At 44.4% G+C, this 19622-nt stretch overlaps 1 protein-coding gene across 13 annotated transcripts in view; it reads right to left on the bottom strand.

Moving 5' to 3' along the window:
• EXTL3 (exostosin like glycosyltransferase 3) overlaps positions 1-19622 on the bottom strand; it is a 160074-nt gene that overhangs the window by 122741 nt on the left and 17711 nt on the right. For 5 of the 13 annotated variants that reach the window (XR_008238512.1, XM_052809907.1, XM_052809906.1 and 2 more), the window contains exon 1: positions 12732-13064. The exons of 2 other annotated variants lie outside the window; for them this stretch is intronic. The gene's annotated coding sequence lies outside the window, so the exon portion shown is untranslated. Of the gene's footprint in view, positions 1-9031; positions 9129-11862; positions 12036-12731; positions 13214-19622 lie in introns of those variants that run through there. 6 more of the 13 variants (XR_008238513.1, XR_008238514.1, XM_052809912.1 and 3 more) reach the window with 4 other exon arrangements.

The raw sequence follows: 19622 nt of genomic DNA, 5'->3' as shown, positions 1-19622 counted from the left end.
CAGATTAAGAAAAATTATCCCAGGGGTATGGCAATGGACCAGAACGCAGGAGATCATTTCAAGACATCTGCAATAGCACACAATTAACAACAACTCCTCAATTTTGTCTTATGACCTCACTCATTAGGAAGAGTTTTTATCACCCTCAAATAACATCTTTACAAACACTCCCCCCAACGTCTCCGCCAAGTCTTTTCTTACTGCCATTATAAGCCCGAGGCTTCTCTTTCCTTCCCTTGAGATGGAGTCAAGGTAAGATCTTAATTTCCTCTACCATCTGCAATGAAACTGCCTATACACACGTGCCAAACAAGCTAGAATTACACCATTAATTTCAGCTTAGTCAGCTCACGCTACAGACTAAGTCAATATTTGACAGATATTTAGCAAGGACTACAATTTATTTAAATTCAGATCATTGTGCCCCCAGGAGCAGATATAGCAAAGGATGAGACACAGCAGGACACGCTGCTTGGGATTTGGGGGACAAACACTAGATAACCACAGACTTCTTTTGGCTGGAGACCTCCTGTTGTCAAAAAAAGGGGTTGAGGGAATAGGAGGACCACTGTCTCCTGAGATCAGTCCTCCAAACCAGGCCTGCTTCATGAGAAACAACGAGCCTTCCTGCGAACAACAGTACGTGCGAGTGAGAACATCTCATCTTTCAGAGAGGCAGGGTTGCTAAGGCAATCAAACAAAAGGCCCGTTGTCTGCACGAGTCCGCAGTTACCATCACTGCTAGCTATAGGGCAGTTCAGCCCATACAAGAAGCTCCACCTAAATCCAGTCTCCATCGCAAAACCATGCACCTCTGAGCAGTTCTTAAGAGCAGTTAATGTTTTCTGGTATCTTCACAGCTGGCAGAGAACAAGGAAATTCTGACAAAAAGGATTTATGTGAAAACAAGGCCAAAGAGGAGGAAGTCAAGTGAGCAAGTGGAGTGTGAGGAATAAAATAATAATAAACAGAACAGATTAAGCACAACTCCACCATAAGTTGCAACCAGCCCACTACTCTTAGTTTTCAACAGAAACCATGGAAAAAACAAGAAACCATCAATTGCAGGACAGTCTCTCAGCTTCCCACCCCCTTCTGCAAGTTTTATAAGCTTCTGAAATCCAGTTGTTTAAAACAAGCACATCCCAGCAGATATCGATGCTGTGAGTCAGCAACGTCTCCTCACAGATGCGATCTCTCCCAAAGTGACTGTTTTCCAGAGCAACATCTCCAGACCAAGCGCGGCGTCAGCGCTACTTGCTCTCAGTTTTCTGCCAGCACTGTTTAAAGAAAAACTGCTGAAACCACCCAGCATGCCAAGTTAGTTAATGACAATGCAAAGAAATAGGTTTACCCAAGACTGTGTCAACTTTTAATACGAAGCTGCTCCAAGTTAGAAAACTGACATTTTTTGCTTTTCAATATAAAAAGGTAGAGAAGATAGAAACCATTCCTTTAACTGCCACTTCAGTCTCTCATGATAGCATCTTCTCCCCTCTTCCATCATCACAGGCAGATACTAAAGCTTCTGGATCTCTCCAACCGTGTTGCACATGCTGGTTCATCCTGCTAGTTGGCAAAATTCTTTGCTTACACGAGCCCTGGGAAATGGTGCCAAAATTGAAGATTAAAGGAATATGTCAGTGAAAAATCCCACTGAACAGACAATCCTGGGGGGAAATAAAAAAAAAAAAAAAAGTGTTGATACAAACCTCCCTCTTACACAACCGACCACAGCTAAGTCCCCTCCTGTCAGCAGATATGAAGCATTATCGGGTCAGAGCTGCCACCAGCAGAGAAAGCCGCTCATTAAAAAAAAAAAAAAAAAAGCTACATGCATGAAAACTAAGTGTTCCTTGTTTTGTACGTAACTGTCTAGGAGACTCCAAACACCAAGTAAACAGTCCACCTGCAGCCCAAACCAGCTGCAAAGCGTGGAGCCTCCCACCCAGCAGTGTCCCTGGGACCTTGCAGGAAGCTAATTTTGCCTGGCGAAAGGAAGGTGCATGCAAAGACACAAGATCCAAATTCAGAAGAAACCCTGTTTTGCAGTGCAGCAGTTCACCGAAGGGATGGTTTTGTTTTTAATTCAGTCGCAGAGTAAAACTTAAAAACAAAAAGATACCTATCAAGGGTTATAGCAACAAAAGGTTTATAGCAACATTTTCTCTTGCCCCTGGACAAACTCTTTAGCTACAGAAGCTGAAGGAAATCACACCAGCAGCCCTGGACACACATTCATATCCTGCATTTGAAAACACAAAGAACAAAGCTCTGCTGAATTTGGGAATTAGAAAGCCTGACAGATTTAACTCTGGTTTATCCCCTGGCAAATTAGCCACTGTTTAAACATGGAGCTTGGGCATTACATCATCTGTTTGCAGGGGATATTTTTAATTTTTTTTTTTTTTTTAAAGCTAAACCATTCTTGTGTTCACAGCTTGAGGAACACCATTCACTCCCAACAGACTCAGTGAAATGAAGGAGTGGATCAAATTTTTGCAGGAGCCCTGCAAGCAGGGAAGCACACACCTAAACTGCTTTGCAAGTTCAAACAGTAGATCTTATCTGGAATTTAGCAGGAAATACAGAGTGCCCCTCAGGTTTGTCTATTCAGATTCAAGGATGAAAAGCCCACTTTTTCAAGTTATGATGTGCAAAAACCAGACTGATTAGGGGGCTGAAATCACACATGCTGGAGCCTACCCAGCTCCAGTTCAACGTGGATCTAAGGAGACATGTGGTTGGGTCCCATTTGATTATTCCACTCACTTCTGTCATCTATGCAAATAACTCCAGCATTTCAGTCCTTCTAGATGCCATGGTGCCTTAATGGACCAGACTGAGAGGCAGGGAAGGACCAGCTGCAAACTGAACTACTGGAGATACTTTCAGTGTCTATTTTCTTGTTCCAGCTTGGACACTCATTTTGGAGACTTATCTTCCCTTGAGAGATGCAGATCTCTGTCGGTGCAATTTTGTTTCTCAAAACTTGGCTGAAACCTAATTTTGCAGCACCTGCTCTTTGACCCTTGTTTCACAGAGCTTTCTTTGGTGTATTTGAAGGACCAGGCTCTCACAGCCTCTCCAAGTACAGCTTCGGAAAACACACAGTGCAGTGGGCTCTCGTGAAAACTCATACTTAAACGCTGAGTTGATCTGAGAGATTTCACACAATCTGTTTTTCAGACCCTTCTATCTCAAGAGTTGGCAGATTTTAGAAAGGAAAGAGGAGGAATGCCAGAAGAGACATTTCAAAATGGTAAAAGGAGGAACCATTGGTCTCATCCCCAAGAAGAGGTTTCAGACAGACACACAGTCTGGAGTGAGGTCCTCTCAAATGTTTGACATTTTCCTACATACCAAACCCACAGTGGGCTGTGACCACAATCTAGTGACATCAAAGAACGAGATTTCACAAGACTTTTGCTAAAACTTTATTAAAAAAAAAAAAGGATTTTTTTTTAAACCTGAAAGGTTCTATGACCTAATCACATTACAACCTCTTAAGCTAAAAAAAAAAAAAATGGATTTTTTTTTAAACCTGAAAGGTTCTATGACCTAATCACATTACAACCTCTTAAGCTAAAAAAAAAAAAAAAAACCCAAACCAAAAAACCCAAACCAAAACCCCAAACAAAATCCAACAACAAACCACCGCCTTTTCATCATCACGCCTCTAGACATTTAAAAACACAGTGAGAATTTTCTCCTTAGATTAATAAATAAATAAAGCATTGTTTTGAAATAACACCAAGGACAAGCAATTCTGGCTAAAAAAAAAAACCCCAAACAAAACAACCCAAAAAACAACAAAATTCCCCAAAGTTTCAAAAGTACATCTGTGGAAGTCCTGTTAAAGACAGCTTAACCTTTAAAAAAGCCAGAACTATAACACACACAGAAGAATAGGCTTTGCTGTCAGAATGTAATTAAAAAAAACCAAAACAACTCAATTCTGCTCTATATCGAGATAGCCAGGAGCTGATCTGGGAGAAAGTCAAGCAAATAAATTTTCTCTCTGAGATTCCAAAAGGTCATTGCAAACAATTACTAAAATGCAATACTGAAAACAACATATGCCAATTCTTTTTTTCAATTTAACGAGATATCTTTACTGGTCTAGTTATTACTTGGAAAGAGTAATAATCCCAAGGATCGCATAGCCAGTTAATTACATGAATACCAGGGAACCATTAAAACTGCATTTCAAAGTGAGTAGGCTACACAACTGTTTGTTTCCTCTTCCTCTCCCTCTGCTTTTGCATAACGCAGTTCCCAAAACAGATCTCATCTGCAGTTAAACTTGGGCCAGAATGAAGACATTCCTTCCCATGTATGGGAAATAAGGGAGATTATTAATTTAACTTCTCATAACAGAAGAGCAGAAGTCATAGTAAGAAGGCCTCAGAATAAGAAGTCAGGCAATAAAAAGAAGCACCAAAGTCTGAAAAGATTTGTACCAATACCACATGTCTTTCCAGTTGTCTTGCTACCAAGTAGCCTTCAAAACAAGGCATTTTCTTCTTTCAGTGCAACTCCAGTCCCCATTAACAGGAACTGCATGTGTCAGCACAAACCTCGGTTTCACCCAGCAGCATGCAGAAACTGAAAAATGAGCATCCTATTCTAGTGACCTTCATAGTCATACACAACAGCGAACTATTCTTGTCCATTCAGCGCATTCATTTATAACAAGTCCCCCTGCTTCATTAAATTACCCTCGTTGGTCCTGAGCAGACTCTAGATTTGCAATAAAGATAAAAGGGCACAGGAGCAGACTTCTGACACAGCATAGCAGCTCTGTCACTGTCCCACTACCTCTTCTACATCTGCCCAAGCCTTGCAATGCTCAGCCACTCCTGTTGCTGCCAGGGGAAGCGGCCAAGCACATACAGGCATTGCCCTCCTTAAGTAGCAGGTGCCTATTCCTACCATCCCCTCCAGCAGCAAACAAGCAGCAAGCCTAGCTTCTCGCTGCTCTGCCTCTTGCTTTGCCTTTTCAGCAACAGAAACAGGCAGGCTCCTACTGGGCATCTATCCCCCATAGCCTTGGGGCAGCAAAATTCAGAGTACCAGAGCTGGGTAAAAATATCAAAATACAGAGATACTCCCTGCCCCCTGACAAGTGAGTGGGTCTCCTCCTTGGGCACTGCCAATGCTCACACCTCATGTCTTGGGAGAGCCAGGTTGGAATCAAGACAGGAATATCCTAACGCAGGATCATTAAGACAGTAAACTAACAGTAAGAAAAGGGGAGAAGGGGCACCTAGCAACCTCCCCCCCAAATCCTACTACTAAGGGAACCAACCCCTCACCTCCCCCCCAAAAAAACACAAGCAGTTTGCTGTTGGATTATCAGCCTGAATCATTTCACTGAGGCATCATATAAATGACAAGGACTGCAGAGCTGAGAGAGGGAAAGGAACCAAGGCCATCCCTTCCAGCAGCAAGCTATGAAATCAGTTCAACCATGTCATGAGTCCCGAATTCAAAGGTCAGTGTCAACAAGTACTGGGCAGTACTTCACAGAAGCACTGCAATACGCTCAGATACTATGGAAACGTTAACCTCCATTTCCTAAAGATTTATAAAGCACGGAAGCAGGAGAAGGTGACAGAAGAGCTCGAGCATAATCCCTCCCTCCCCCAAAGGCTCCACATAAACATACAAATGTTCCGTATACAGTAGGAGTTAACACAGCGCTCCCTCAATATGCACACAACAGCTTTTGGTAAACACACTAAGAATAGGTACAGGGACAGCAAAGCGTCCAAGCAAGACAACCCTGCAAAGCAGCAGCATTAAGCTCACAAGAAACATTCACAATACTGCTTTTGCTTTAACCAGTTTTAAGAAGAGGAAATTCACTTTGGTTCTTTTTATAATACCTACTCTATCACATTTGTCAAACAGCTGCCACTTTGTCCCAGATATAGCTGCTTTCAGTGGTAACCAAAAGGATTGCCCTGTCTGCGCATGTATTATAGATCAGAAATGCATATTAAAACAGACTCAAGATCTGTCTAGAGATTACGTGTCACTCCTTCCAAGTCAATGGAATTATACAGAGACACAAGTCAGTGCAAAGCCTGGGTCATACTTGTATAAACTACTCCGGAAGATGCTCTGGGCCTTGCTGCCCAAGAAACATCATCTGAAATGCAAGCTTAGTAAGATAGACATTCAACTGATGCAAAAACCTCTTCTTCCCCGACATCTCCTTTGACAAGGAAGAAATAACCGTGTTGTTGGCCTTTCTAATCAAAGTCCTTATTGTCCCAGCAGTGTAAAAGTCATTTTCAGAGAAAGAGCAGGTCTGATTCCTGAGGGGAGGGGGGAGAATTAGCTTCTGTACAAAAGCCTTGAGATACCTACCAGCTCCAGCTCAATCGTTACTCCTAACTAACTACACCCTTGAGACACTTGCAAAAGGCTTGGTGCTATTCATCACTGCCACAAAGTAAAAACAAAGTCAGAAGACCCTGGAGACAAATGTGAGAAACTAACTACAAGATTTCTTTGAATCTTTTTATTATTACTTTCATTAAATCTTAGTTTTTGTTAAGAATTCTAAGATTAACATCAACAATAACACTTTGTAGATGTTACTAATTTACAGCTTTCCCGTGAAGAAAGGTAGCCTCAAAGCTGTTTTATAGGTAAGAGGCATAAGAAGTTTGCAGACTACGACAGAGCCCAACAGCAAATAACCAAAGAGCTTCTGGGTCCATCAAATCCTGCCTGCTCCACTAGAAAGGAACCACATCAGAATCAACTCCATGTTCTGCTTTTAGCAAGATCAACAAAATAACAACCGCCCAGAACGTTTTTTACAGGATCATTAGAAGGACAGCTCTTGCCTTTCTCCAGGTCCTTGTTTTTGTTTCCCGATGCATGGTTGAGAACTTGCAAGGAAAGGCTTAACAACAGCTAATTGTCAGACGCCACAGTAATTAGTGGCAACTTTCCAACGCATCCATCTCTGGCTGGTTTTCCGATAGCTGGCTCCTCCTCAATCCCCACATTAAAATGAAGGTACACAAGGTAGGCGGCAGATTCATTTACAAGTACCAAGGTCTTCCCAGGAGAGATGCCTAAGGAAAGAAATATCTTACCTAAACAAGGCATGGGTTGGGGTTTTTTCTTCCCATTTGCTATGGGACTGCTATCTTTATTAATAGATCTCACAATGATGTTAACCTATTCACTGACACGTATTATTAGATGTACAATGCATTTCTGGGAGTCAATGGGCTCCTGTACTGCATGTTATCTCTGGCCAGCGAATTACCTCTAAATGAGGAAGACAGGATCATACTGTCCTGTCTGCTGCCCGCCTGCTGGTTACACATCACAGCTTTGATGTTACTACTCCACTTATATCAAAGGTTTCCGGCCTATTTTATTTGCAGACCCGTACAAGTTTCCCTGCAGACACAAAGGCCTCCCAATAGCGAATTCAGGACTGCTTTGCTTAGACTTTATAGACCCCTTAGAAAGAGGCTCACACCATTGCTCTATATATTTAGGCTCTGCTCTCAACTCCGAGGCTCCCCACTTGTTTGGCAGCATTTCTTGTCACAAGCTCCAACACTTTCATGCCAACCTTTTCCAGGCGTCATCTGCATGTCAGCAGTACTCCACAGCATATACTCCACTCAACACCAACACAGTCCAGAACACATCACTTCCCACTAAGTGCCTACACAGAGCAGACCTGCAGTATAATTACTTCCTCATGCCCATAATAGAAACACTAAAAGACGTGTACAAATTTCATCCTGATGCACCCCTGCATTACATATGATGCGGAGGCATTTAATCAAGGGAGGAAAAGATAAAGAAATCTTTCCCACATTCAGTGACGTGCTTAATTCCATCACATGCAAATCTCGACTCAGAAGGTGGAGTATGTAAGGGATGGGGAAAAGAAAAGCTTACCTTCACATTTAAAATTGAGACGTGTTGATGGTTTTAATTGTACTGCCTTTATACAAGCAGAGGACCCAACTTCCAAATTAAGTTGCCAAACTTTAATTCATTATCTATTTGACTGGAGTTAGAAAGTACTCAACCTGTCGAGAAGTGTTCTTTAAGGAAGACAACACATGCAGAGAACAATTTATTTTCTGCTCCATGGCATTTTGGCTTTCAAATAAATATAATTCACTTCCAAATGAATTCATAGATGACCAATATATTGGCATAGATTTGAGATGACTACATAGCTCCACAACCCTTTCATGTCACACGGAAGGGCTAGCACAAAACAGTAAGAAAGCTCATCCTACAGAGTTAGATGTCAGAATATACACTTCAGCACAGCAACACTTGTACCAAAACACAACAGGATTGGAAACAAACCTCAGGCTACCTGTACTACCACTATCCCTAAGAAGAAAGTCAGATAAGAAGACACCTGCAAGTATTTTGGATCATAAATGAAAGCATTTTATGAAACAAGACAGATAAAAGGCTAACCAGCTGGAAACTGTACATTAAAAAGGAAATAGAAATGTTACTTGCGCAGTGGGAAATGTTATTAGCATTTTGTATTAGAAGAAACTTGAGAGGGTTTCTTACATTTGTGGGTTAATCCCATGTTCTGATACTACTCTCAGGCAGACATTTGCATTAGAAATGTGACACACTTTCTTAATGCACACTTTCTTAATTCATGGGCAAGAGGGAGGGCAGGGGACAGGCAGAGAAAACACACACCCCCAACTCCAGGCAATGAGATCCCAACCTTTTAAGAAACTGACTGTAAGGGCAGAAACTCTGAGACTCATTAAAACACGCACCTTAAAAAAACCCAAAACCTTTACATCCATTTGTGACCACAGATTATCTGTTGGTTTGAAGTTTTAGGATTCCCTCTCCCCCGCCAAACATAAAAGATTAATTTGCTGGATTTATGAGTCTCAATTTTCTGTATTTCACTTGATTTTATCAATGATTTTATCAGGTCACTTTGTAGTGGTGTTGGTTATGTCAACATAGCCCTGAGAAACTGATGTCCACTCACCACGAGTCAGCAGGGGCAGATGCCAGCAGAGGGAGCACAGCACACCTCCACACTTCTTATATGAAAGACTGGATATTGTAAACCTCCTCAGCAAATGCTAAATTAAAAAAAATAAATATACTGGAACTTGCTTTAAAATTGCAATAATCTTGTAGGGAATATACAGCATGTCAAGGCAGAAGCTACAAAATGTCCTTTCAAATACATTTGTGATAGATTAGTCAGTCTTCTAAACTGCTCTTGCTGGTAACAAACATCAATTAACTAATAGCAATGATTTCGCAAAAATGGGATTTCAATTTGCACTTCAAAACTGGCCCTGCAACTGCTACGTAATAACATCAATTTACCTGGTCGGCTAGCGCTCAAGGCTTCCTACACCCAGGCAATCCAGGGATTGATGAGCTGTAAACCATGAAGCTGTACATGCTTCTGTCTTTATCCTTCCTAACAAACCCCAAAACCTCAGATTGGCTTTGCACCTCTTCTTGGGGAACATCCACCAACATCATTTGCATCTGACAAACAGCCATCTAAGCTGCAGGAGCCAAACTCAACCACGACAAACCCCAGTAAACAGTACTTTCAAGTATTCTCCAAGAAGAAAACTACAGGCTCTCTACTTTTGAGGATATGTCTAAATTGCAACCACAGAGCTGCAAGCATACTCATGCTCGCTTTAGCCCAGCAAGCACTGCCTGTGTCAGCACAGGTTACACAAGACAACTGGAAGTCCCAGCTGTGTCCCTCAAATCCCATGTGAATGCTTCCCCTACTGCCTAGTCACATACTAGCAGAGATACAGTTATCTGTACCAAAATGGTGCATATCTAAATATGCTTACAAGTATTGTTTGCTTCCTTGTAAAAAGGCAAGTGAAATCCCCACTTATTTTGCCTGCTGGGTTGTTAAAACATAGGAATTCCAGTCTGGGTTAGGATTCGTTCGTTACAGTAACAGCAAAAATCCCACCCTGGGTTAAAACCCCAGAGTTAGGAACTGCTTCAAAATGGTCACAGTCTGTTCCTGCCCAAAAAGAGGTGTTTAGCACAGATCACAGGTAGAGAAGCGAGACAGCAAGCACTGCGAAGACCTATCTGCTGATGAGGAGATGGGATCCAATGATCAGGAGGTCCCTTCCAGTTCTGTATTTTTGTGGGGTTTCCAAAGCAGAAAAATTGCCTCTGGACTAGGAACCAAGCAAGTCACTTTTGACTGCTGTGATCTTGGCTTCAAACAACTAGCGTACGTGGTTAGCGGCATTTCCCACCCCAGTGAAATCATTCTTGTGGGCAGGGGGAGGAATGCCCTGGGAAAACAGGCAAGGTAACTGGGAGAGGTGATAGGAGTCAAACAGCAAGGAGAAAAATCAGGTAGCAGAGACGGAAAGGAAACAAGAACAAATACACACAGCCAGAAGGAGAGAGACAAACTCTAAAAATTAAGATGATGGTATCACAGCATTTCAAGACATAACAGTCATGGAAAGAAGACTCAAGATGGGCTCTGGCTCCACATATGCAAGCAAGCCCTAGGAATGCATCAACAACATTCAACTCCTTGGCTGAATAGTCCCAGAGATCCACGCTACAAATATTCAAGAGATGATGATGATGATCTTCCTCTCCCCATCTTAACAGCACAGAAACAGCCCTCTGATTTTGCTATGTATCATTGAGAAACAGTCTAAGTGAAGGCAATTCAACAATCATGTTTTTCTTGGTTTGTGTATTCGCTGCTTCTGCTCTGACTTGACAACTGCCAAAATCCATCCTCACATGCAAACAAACATGAGAGCTAACAGTCTCCACTTGAAAAATTAGAGAATTTCAGAAAACTATTTTGGACTTCCCTTCTGCAACAAGACAGCAAGAAGTTCAAGAACTGTCTGTATCACAGCTGAGCTGCCAGAAGAATTTGGCTGTACCATGCTCAAATAAAGACAGTCAACTACCCCAGCTCCTGAATCTCTTAACACTGAGCTGAACCGATGCAAACTCCCGTTTCTGGAATGAAAAACTGAAAAGAAGAGGCATCCCAAAGCCGTGAGTGAACACAGATAAAGCTGCTTGTAACAACTGGACTCTCCGATGGTACATGAAGTTAAGGGATTCCTCAGGGGGAGAACACTTCTCTCTCCCCATCAGCACATAATCAGACTGTGGTTCATTTCTGATGCTACTTCTGCATAGAAACTAGCTTAAGATTACTCATTACTTGATAAAACCCGACAACGTACAAAACACACCCCGTGTTCCAAGAACCTTACTATCTTAAATATAATAGATTTCTCCATGAAAACAGAAATATCTGTAAGATAATCACCTGCACATGACACTCATTTCAAGAAACAAAGTTCTTTAGTCTTCTTCATACAGATGTTAGACTCACAGCACAGAAACCCAGACATTTTAAAGCCAAGCTATCATATCAGGATATCAACACACACAATTTATCAGGCACACACAAAAGCAACAAGAGATCAGAAACTAGTCAATGAGACTCTCAATGGTTGAATTTTAACACACACAGCAACAGAAAGGTGTACCTAGAATGCTTCTCAGCACCTTTGTGAATCCTTAATACCATTTTAACCATTTCCAACTCCTCCAGGCTCCACATTGTTTGGTTTTGGACCAGCATAATGGGGTGTTAAGCAGCCAGCAGCAACGTATTAACCTCACACTGGTAAAATTTTTGATTGAGGAAAGACCCCTATGGTTTTGAACAAGAAGAGACCTCATGTGGGGAAAACAGCTGGGAAAAAAAAAGAAAAATAACATGAACCTCAACTTCAGCAAACAATTCACAGGAGCGCAATACGAGCATACCAGAAACGCTGAGAAGCCCAGAGACAACAGCCTTGTCGTTTCTGTCCTCACCACCTCGCAAGGCAAAACCCCAGCAAGAGCAACAGGGAGCAGGCACCGATCCGGTGGAACTCGCTGCCACAGGCAGCGGCGAACGCGAGGGCTTTGTCAAGTTTCCAAGATACGGGACAACCCTGCGAGACGGCAACAAGCGCGTTGGGGTCAGCGTTTTCGGTGACCGTCGAAGCCGGACCGGGTGCTAGGCCTCAAGCCCCCACGCCGAAACCTTCCTCAGAGTGGGAGGAACGGGACCGCACCGGCCATGGGGGACGCGACGTCCCCCCCCCCAAGCCCAGGAGATGTCGCAGGCAGCCAGGGGAGACGGGACGAGGGGGTCTGGGGGCCGCCTGCGCCCCGGCCCCTCACAGAGTTAGTTGAAAGAGGCGGGAGGGAGGGCAGGGGGCAGGCGGGAAGGCTGGAGCCTGTCAGCAGCGCCTGGGCGCCAGGTGCCGTCGCAACCCTCCCGCCATGAGGGACCCCAGCCTTGTAGGGACCCCCCCCGCAGCGTCCCTCACCCTGTGAGACCCCCCCCAATGTCCCTCGCCCTGTGAGGGTCCCCGCTCGCGGTGTCCCCAGCCCTGACGGGCACACCCCCCCCCCCACGGTGTCCCCAGCCCTGAGGGACCTTACCCCCCCCCCGGACTGTCCCTCAGGGACGCCCCAGCCGGGCCCGCCGCCGCCTCAGGGGTCTTGCTCCGGACTGAACCACTCCCGCCACTCACCCGGCCCCACGGGCTCGCCCGGGGGTGGTGGTAGGGGGGTGTGCTACCGCCGCGAGTCGCTCTTGCCCCCCACACCCCCACCCGAGTCCGTGGTACGGTCCGCCCTACCTCTTGGCGCCCTCACTTCACCCTCCTGGCGGAGCCGCGGTCCCGGCGCCCGCTGCGCCGCCCTCTGCGAGTGGCTGGGGGGGGAGCCATAGCCGCTGCCTTGTCTTCCCCCCTCCGTCCGTCCTCCCCTGCTCCCCCCCCCCCCCCGGTCCGGACACAGTTGGTTTGTTCCGAGAAGCCGGCCGGTCTTCTCCCCTAAACCGCTGGATCTCTCACGTCTTCGGCCATTTCCGACCGAGCCGGCGGAAGTTGCCGAAGTGGTGGCGGAACTTAACGGCCTTATCCGAAGGGTGGGCGGAGATAGCCGAACTGGCGGCGGAGATAGCCGAAGGGCTGAAGGGGCGGGGAACAAGAAACGCGGAGGCGGAGACTCTTGGCTCCGGAACCTGCCGAGAGTAGCCGAAGCTCCCCAGCTCTGCTCCGTCTCCAGCGCGGAGAGAAAAGACCCAAACCGGCACGGGCTCGCACAGTTACCACCCGCCCTCTCCCGGTTCTGAGGAGGAAGTAAGGCGGCAAATGGACGGCGAGCTCTGTCCCTTTAAATGGTGGAGGAGGCGGAGCAGCTGCTCTCCCCCCTCCCGGGAGCCCGCCCACCTGCCGCTGCGCATGCGCATTGCGCGGAGGGGCTTTTCCCGCCTAAAGGCAGGCACGTGCTCCGGCACCCCTCTCTCCCCTCCTCACTGAGGAGCCGCCGTCCTCTCAGTGCCCGACGCTGCCTCGTACGGGCTGCCGCGTCCCAGCAGCCCTGTCCTTCCTCAGCTGTCCCCCAGTACCCCTGCGAGGCTGGGGGTGCACCCACAGAGCTCAGTCATGCCTCAGCCCTGTGGGTCAAACCGCCAAGGTGACTGCAAGGTTGCCACTGATCCCCCACCCAGGCGTCCAGGTGACTCGCTGGCAAAAGGGATTATGAAAACAACTGTATTGTGGGAGGCTGATCTAAAGACATAAAGACACTGACTGCAGAGCCTGCTTACAGGTACTGAAATACCACTACGGATTGGAATTTGTTACAAAATTACATCAAGATGCAACTTGGTGGGTTTGCATTAACAGCACAAATTATCACTCATTCTGGACAAAGTACTTTTAAATACTAGCGTGGTGTTAAATGGCATTAGTGGGTAAATGTTGTTAAGTCACACCAGCTATGTAAAATTTAGGGCGACGAGTACTGAACATACCATGCAACAGATGGTGATTGAAGCGAAAGGGAAAAAAAAAAAAAGCAATGGGGAAATAAAGGGGAAAAAAAAAAAAAGGCGAGTGATGGTGCCAGCATCTTCTCACAACAAAGCCAAATCAAACAGATTCAGTACTCTGCTTCCTTGCTTTATGCACTTTAACTGTAATTTTGTGTTTCAGGGGCCCCATGAAAGGCATTCATATCTACAGGAATCAAATCTCACCCCAGAGCACAGAAACTGACAACTTTGGGGGGATTAGAGAATTTTCACAGGAAGAAATGGGGTTTCATCTCTGTAGGAGTGGAGAAGGTGGCAACTGTTGTGTGTGGCCACAAAGCTCCAGGAATCTCAGCTTTAATAAAACATGAGCACTTCAAAACTGCGAGAAACCACTTTTCCACCACTCTGCACTTTTTAACAGTCATTTACACATGTGTAAAGAATGCAAGGAGAAACTAACTTTTTTACTGAGATGAAAAAATAGCAGCAGTTAAGGCAGGGGGCACAGGGACTACCCTTTGATAAACAATACAAAATCCAATCTCACAAGCAGGGAATGTGCTATACTGAAGGGCAGGAATAGGTACTGCAGGTTCAAAAGCTCCAAGAAACAATACTTTGTATTTTTCAGGAAAAGTTAGACTATGATTACATTGCACAGTATAAAGACAAAATTAACGTCCAAATTATTGAACACACCCATGTTCTCCTAGCACACACATCTGTTCCCACTCCGCCACAGCTTGAGGTTTCGCTGTTCCACCCTGCTCTACCTGGAGCTCTGCATGAGAAAACGGGGAGACAATAAATTCCCTTCAGGATCTTGCTGAGGAAGAAACACAAATGGAGAATGTGCACGTCAGGACACAACTCGAGAACAATTCTCCCAAATCCCAAAAGAAAACAAGCTTTCAGGATCAGCAGCCAGTCTGGCAAGTCTTTATTTCACAATGCGCTATCAAGGCTATTACACATTATATTGACGAAGATATCTTCAGATTTAATCCCCTTCTCTGTGTACTTACCCTTCTTATTCTAATGTAATAGGAGATCAGTATTAAAGAGGAGTTTTCAGTTTCCACCAAGCCAAAAATGCACTGCTCAACTGCAATATCCCAACAGAACAATTACCATGTTCAAATATCCTCATTGTCCACCCTTTCTGCTATCTGGGCTTCTGTTTTCTCTTACAGAGTATCCAAGAACACACGTAAAATTTTCACGCCAGAAGTGGATCCTGGTGGGCGGAGCCTATAACGTATGATGATCAATAGTTTAAACAAGAAAATACATTGCACAGAAAGTTGCCTGACTCCTTTCCTAGCAAGGAGAAGCCTTATACTCCTACCAGCTTCTCAGCCTGGTTTCCCAAAGGAACAAGCCTTAATGCAGAGCATTGACTGACTGCACAGTGCCAGTCCTGTTGTTAAAGACTTCGAAAGTCCTTGGTGACTTTTAGTTGAATCTGACAGAGGGGCAGAGGTCTAAAAATACTAGATCCTGCTATATGAAAGCACGCAGGTGCAATGCAAAGACACCCGAAATGCAGTTGCATTTCAGATCTTGTCCCTTCTGTTTGACCTGCTCACCAACCAAGCAGCCAGCTTGTGTGTGGCTCCCAGCCAGATATCCAAGTGGTGTATTTCCAACAAGCAGCCTCAACAGTGATGGGAGGTTTGAGATTCAGGGGGTGCCGGGGGCTGCCAGGGAAGTAGCAATAAGGAGGGATCTGGGGATTTACAGTAAGGACAAGAAGGAGGGAGGTTTGGGGGTGGTGAGAAAGGGAAATGGGGTGAGGGCCTGTGATTGGCACACACCCTAGGAGACAGAAGAAATGGTGGCAGTCAGAGGCTATAAGGAAAAGACAAAATCTAAGAAAAACTGGCTTCATGAATCCCACTGCTCACAGAACAACTTATTTGACACCTATGTATGATTTCATGCTTGGAACCTCCTTTATATTACCTTTTAAGTAACTCTACAGTTGGCAGCTGCAACTGAACACAGTGAATGCCATCACACCTTTGTGTCCTCGTTTTCTCTACTTGAAATGGTCCCCACTTTACCTCTTTTCCTAACCCACACCAAATTCCCTCTTCCTCATCCCACTTAACTCGTAAGCATCCATTTCTCGCATCCAACATACTGGTGTCTCCAATCTGCTATAAATTACATCGAGTCATTTCAAGCAGGTATGAAGGAGTTTCAGAGCCAGCTAATGCACGTTTCCATGGCACGCTTCCATGGCCTGAAATAAACCTCAGAAAAACATCCATCACTCCTCAAGGGAACAACAATCTAAGGGGAGGACCCTGAACTTTCATGTTTTCTCTGCTGCAGTCCTTTTGGTAAATCTTTTTTAACCTCTTTCTCCTCCCTTCCACAGGAGACAGTACCAAGGCTGGACCATCTGCGGATTTTACAAGTTTCATGGAATGTTTTTAGACCACAATCCTAACCTCAGACACTGCTATCAGATTTCATAGGATTCAGTCACTTTTTAGCCCCAGGGTGCTGTAGGTGCTAAATAGATAATATACATCTCTCAGCTACTATGGAACGACTACACAGGAAAGCTCAATTTTTAATCCTGCTGAGACTCTGACTGCTTTCGGCCATCAGGTATCCCATGGCATGCTTCACAAGAGGAAATGTTAATCTGGAATGCTGGCCAAATTCCAGTTTAGGTAATTACATTCTGACAATTTACATTCTCCCTGCAGTTTTAAATGGATATGGATTTTTTTTTTCTCCTTACTTTATGTCATAAAAGCAGTGGCCTGGTCCTGCTCCTGCTGTTAGAGCAGCTGCCAGGCTTTGCAGCATAAGTAGCTGCGTTTCAGTGGTAGGTGAAGGCATCTCGATACGTTTAAATAAAGCACTTTGAAGACCCCATGGGCACAAGAAGTATTGTAACAATACACCCTACTGCTGGCCATAAAGCATAGCAAGGGCTAGAGCGCGAAGTTAAACACTCAGTGGCAGTATCTATGTTGGGAATGGAAAAGTTAGCCTAAAAACGGACACACCGACATACAGACTTTTCCCTCCCAAATGCTGATCCTGATTTGGACCCAGTGCAGCCCCAGCTGGGATCCAAAGAGCAAATACAATGAACTGTCAGCATCCTGCACAGGGGAACCAGATCCTGACGGCAGGAGAAAGGAAGTTTATAAAAGCAGTGAAAGCTTTTGGCAAGATGCTGGGATGCTGGAGGACAGTGCTTGGTAGTAAAATGGGGTGAGGAAAAAAATGCCAGTTCCCTTGTTAATGGAGGAACAGTTAGTGTTTCTTATTTTACCTAGCTATTTGAAAGAAAAATCATGAGGCAAGAAACGGGGTGGAAGGTTTTGTTTAAGGTGGAATATTATGGATCACACTTGGAGTATGTTGAGTTGCACTGCCAGACATTTGATTAAGAATAAGCATTCTAGATAAATTAATTAAATGACTGTATTCTGCTTTGTTTATAAAACCATACGTAACCACACTATGTTATTTTCTTCACAAGAACCACAATGCCTAAAAGGGTAATTTTCATAGTTCAGCAACAAAGAAATAAGTTAAGAGAGATTAGGACAGTGGTTACAAATAAACCGTGAGAGACCAGATGGCTCGAAGGATGGGTAGAGAGACATTTAGCTTTCCCTCCTCCCCCAATATCTCCCAGATCATTAGCAACTGAAGGCTGTTACTAGCACTGGGTGAATATTTTTCACAAGTAGTTTGTTGACCAGAATGTGGGTTTCCCCATCCCCAAAACTACCAGCAAACCAATTTCAGTATGACAAGTCACTCCAGGCTTTGGTGGAGCTAGACACAGTGTGAGCGGGTGAAGGTAGAGCGGGTTTTCTTCCCTTTGTGTCTATAAAAGCTCACGGCATTTCTACAGCAATTCTGTGAATCTAGCCCTCACTTCCTTTGCATTTTTATAGTTACCTAAAAAATTAAACGCTTTGAGTCATGCAGAGTCATTTTGTGTGTGTATATCAAGCCTAACCAGGTACATTAACAGCAAGCTGTTACCACCAGCAGCCTTCACGATGGTGGTACCCCAAGAACAGAGAGATGTTGCACACAAGCCACTACATGAGTGGCTTCCTGGCAAAGGAGCTACATAACCAACAGAGCTACTTTCTTAATCCTACAGAGTGTCTTTGCTCTCCCATCCTCACCTGGGCCCTTGCAGGATGTACAATAGAGAGAGTGAATGTGTCTGTACGTGCTATTTTTGCTTCTCTTTTTAGCTAGACTTAGCTCTATCATTCTAAAAAAAAAAAAAAAAAAAGATGAGTCACCCAGCATCAAAAAAATTATCTTAAACATTTCTATATAAAATGTATCTACAGAAATAATAAAAAACCTCCCATTAAGAGACTTCCATATTGCAATACTCCTGGAAATTTCAGTGACTATTAAGAAAGACGCGATCCAAAGCAGGAAGCAGCAACCCAGCCTGGTGACAGCCAAGCAAAACTCCAAGTGGATCTTGGTGATGACTGAGTAATGGCACAAAATACCAGCGCTGCCTCTTTGCTTAAGACTCCTTCCCCTTTCAAGACCTGCTACACTAAGGAATCAGTTGCATTTCTGCAAAATTCCCTTGAATTCCTTGAATATTACAACTAACCATGCATCCCCTTCATCTCAAAGCAGATGCTTTGAGGTTTTCCAGAGATACCCAAGAAAGAAGACACATCCAAATACCTAGACTACCCCCAAACTCCACCCTGGAACAGATGGCGAGGTTATAAATACAGAAGCATCTGGTAACCACTGGTATGAAAAAAGCTGGCAAGCAACAGCTTATTCTGTTCCATGAAATTCCATAATTTGAACTATATTTAAACAGGAGTTAAAAAGAAACAATCGTTTCATTTGTATATAACATAATCCCAAAACACCTATATATTATAACTGCAGCATAGCTTGGGCATTACACTCTTGTCTACCAAAAGCACTTTTTCTAATTAAGCATTCAGCACTGTCTAAACTTAAAGTCACTGCAAAACAAGCAGTTCAGTAAAGTACAAAAGCATCATTTTAAGCGTGTGCTTTGTTGCACCAGGCTACCAGACTCGAGGCTGCGAGTTTCCAGCACTTCAGCTCACCCTTGAGTCAACGCAATTTGAGGGGCCTTGACAACCTGCCAGATTGCCGGGAGTGCTCAAAAAGACAGAAGACTCAGGGAACGCAGACTCCGCTCACAGAGACCAATGTGCTTAAGCCAGCTGTTTCATTTGTTGCCGGGTTCAGTTACCACACTGTAAACTGGGGATAATGCTTCCTACATGACTGTCAGAAAAACAACCTGTTAGAAATTATAGTCATCATATAGTAAAGAAGGCTGCTAAACACGTACACAGGCAGTTAAGAAAAAAAAAACCACCCTCAAAGTCCCAAACCAAAGTCAGACCTGAGCATGCACACTACCCACAGTAACCCCAAATCCACTTCCAAAACTCTATTTAAATAACCTTTTGGGACACTGCTCCATGGTTCTTTCTGTGAACTGAGTGAATCATCTGTGTTTGCTAGAAATCCAAAGTGATAGCATGCATAAAACGATCATTCTGGATTAAAGTCACTTTGGGAAAAGACTGTAAAAGGCTGTCTGCTGGGATTGTGTTAGAGGTCCGCTGGAGACCCCACCGTTGGATTTGGATGTGTGCAGAGAGCTTTTAAAAATGACAAGAGAGAGAAAGAA

This window comes from Harpia harpyja, chromosome 15 (genome assembly GCF_026419915.1).
Source record: "Harpia harpyja isolate bHarHar1 chromosome 15, bHarHar1 primary haplotype, whole genome shotgun sequence".
Lineage (NCBI taxonomy): Eukaryota > Metazoa > Chordata > Aves > Accipitriformes > Accipitridae > Harpia > Harpia harpyja.
This window is presented reverse-complemented; position numbering and strand designations above follow the sequence as displayed.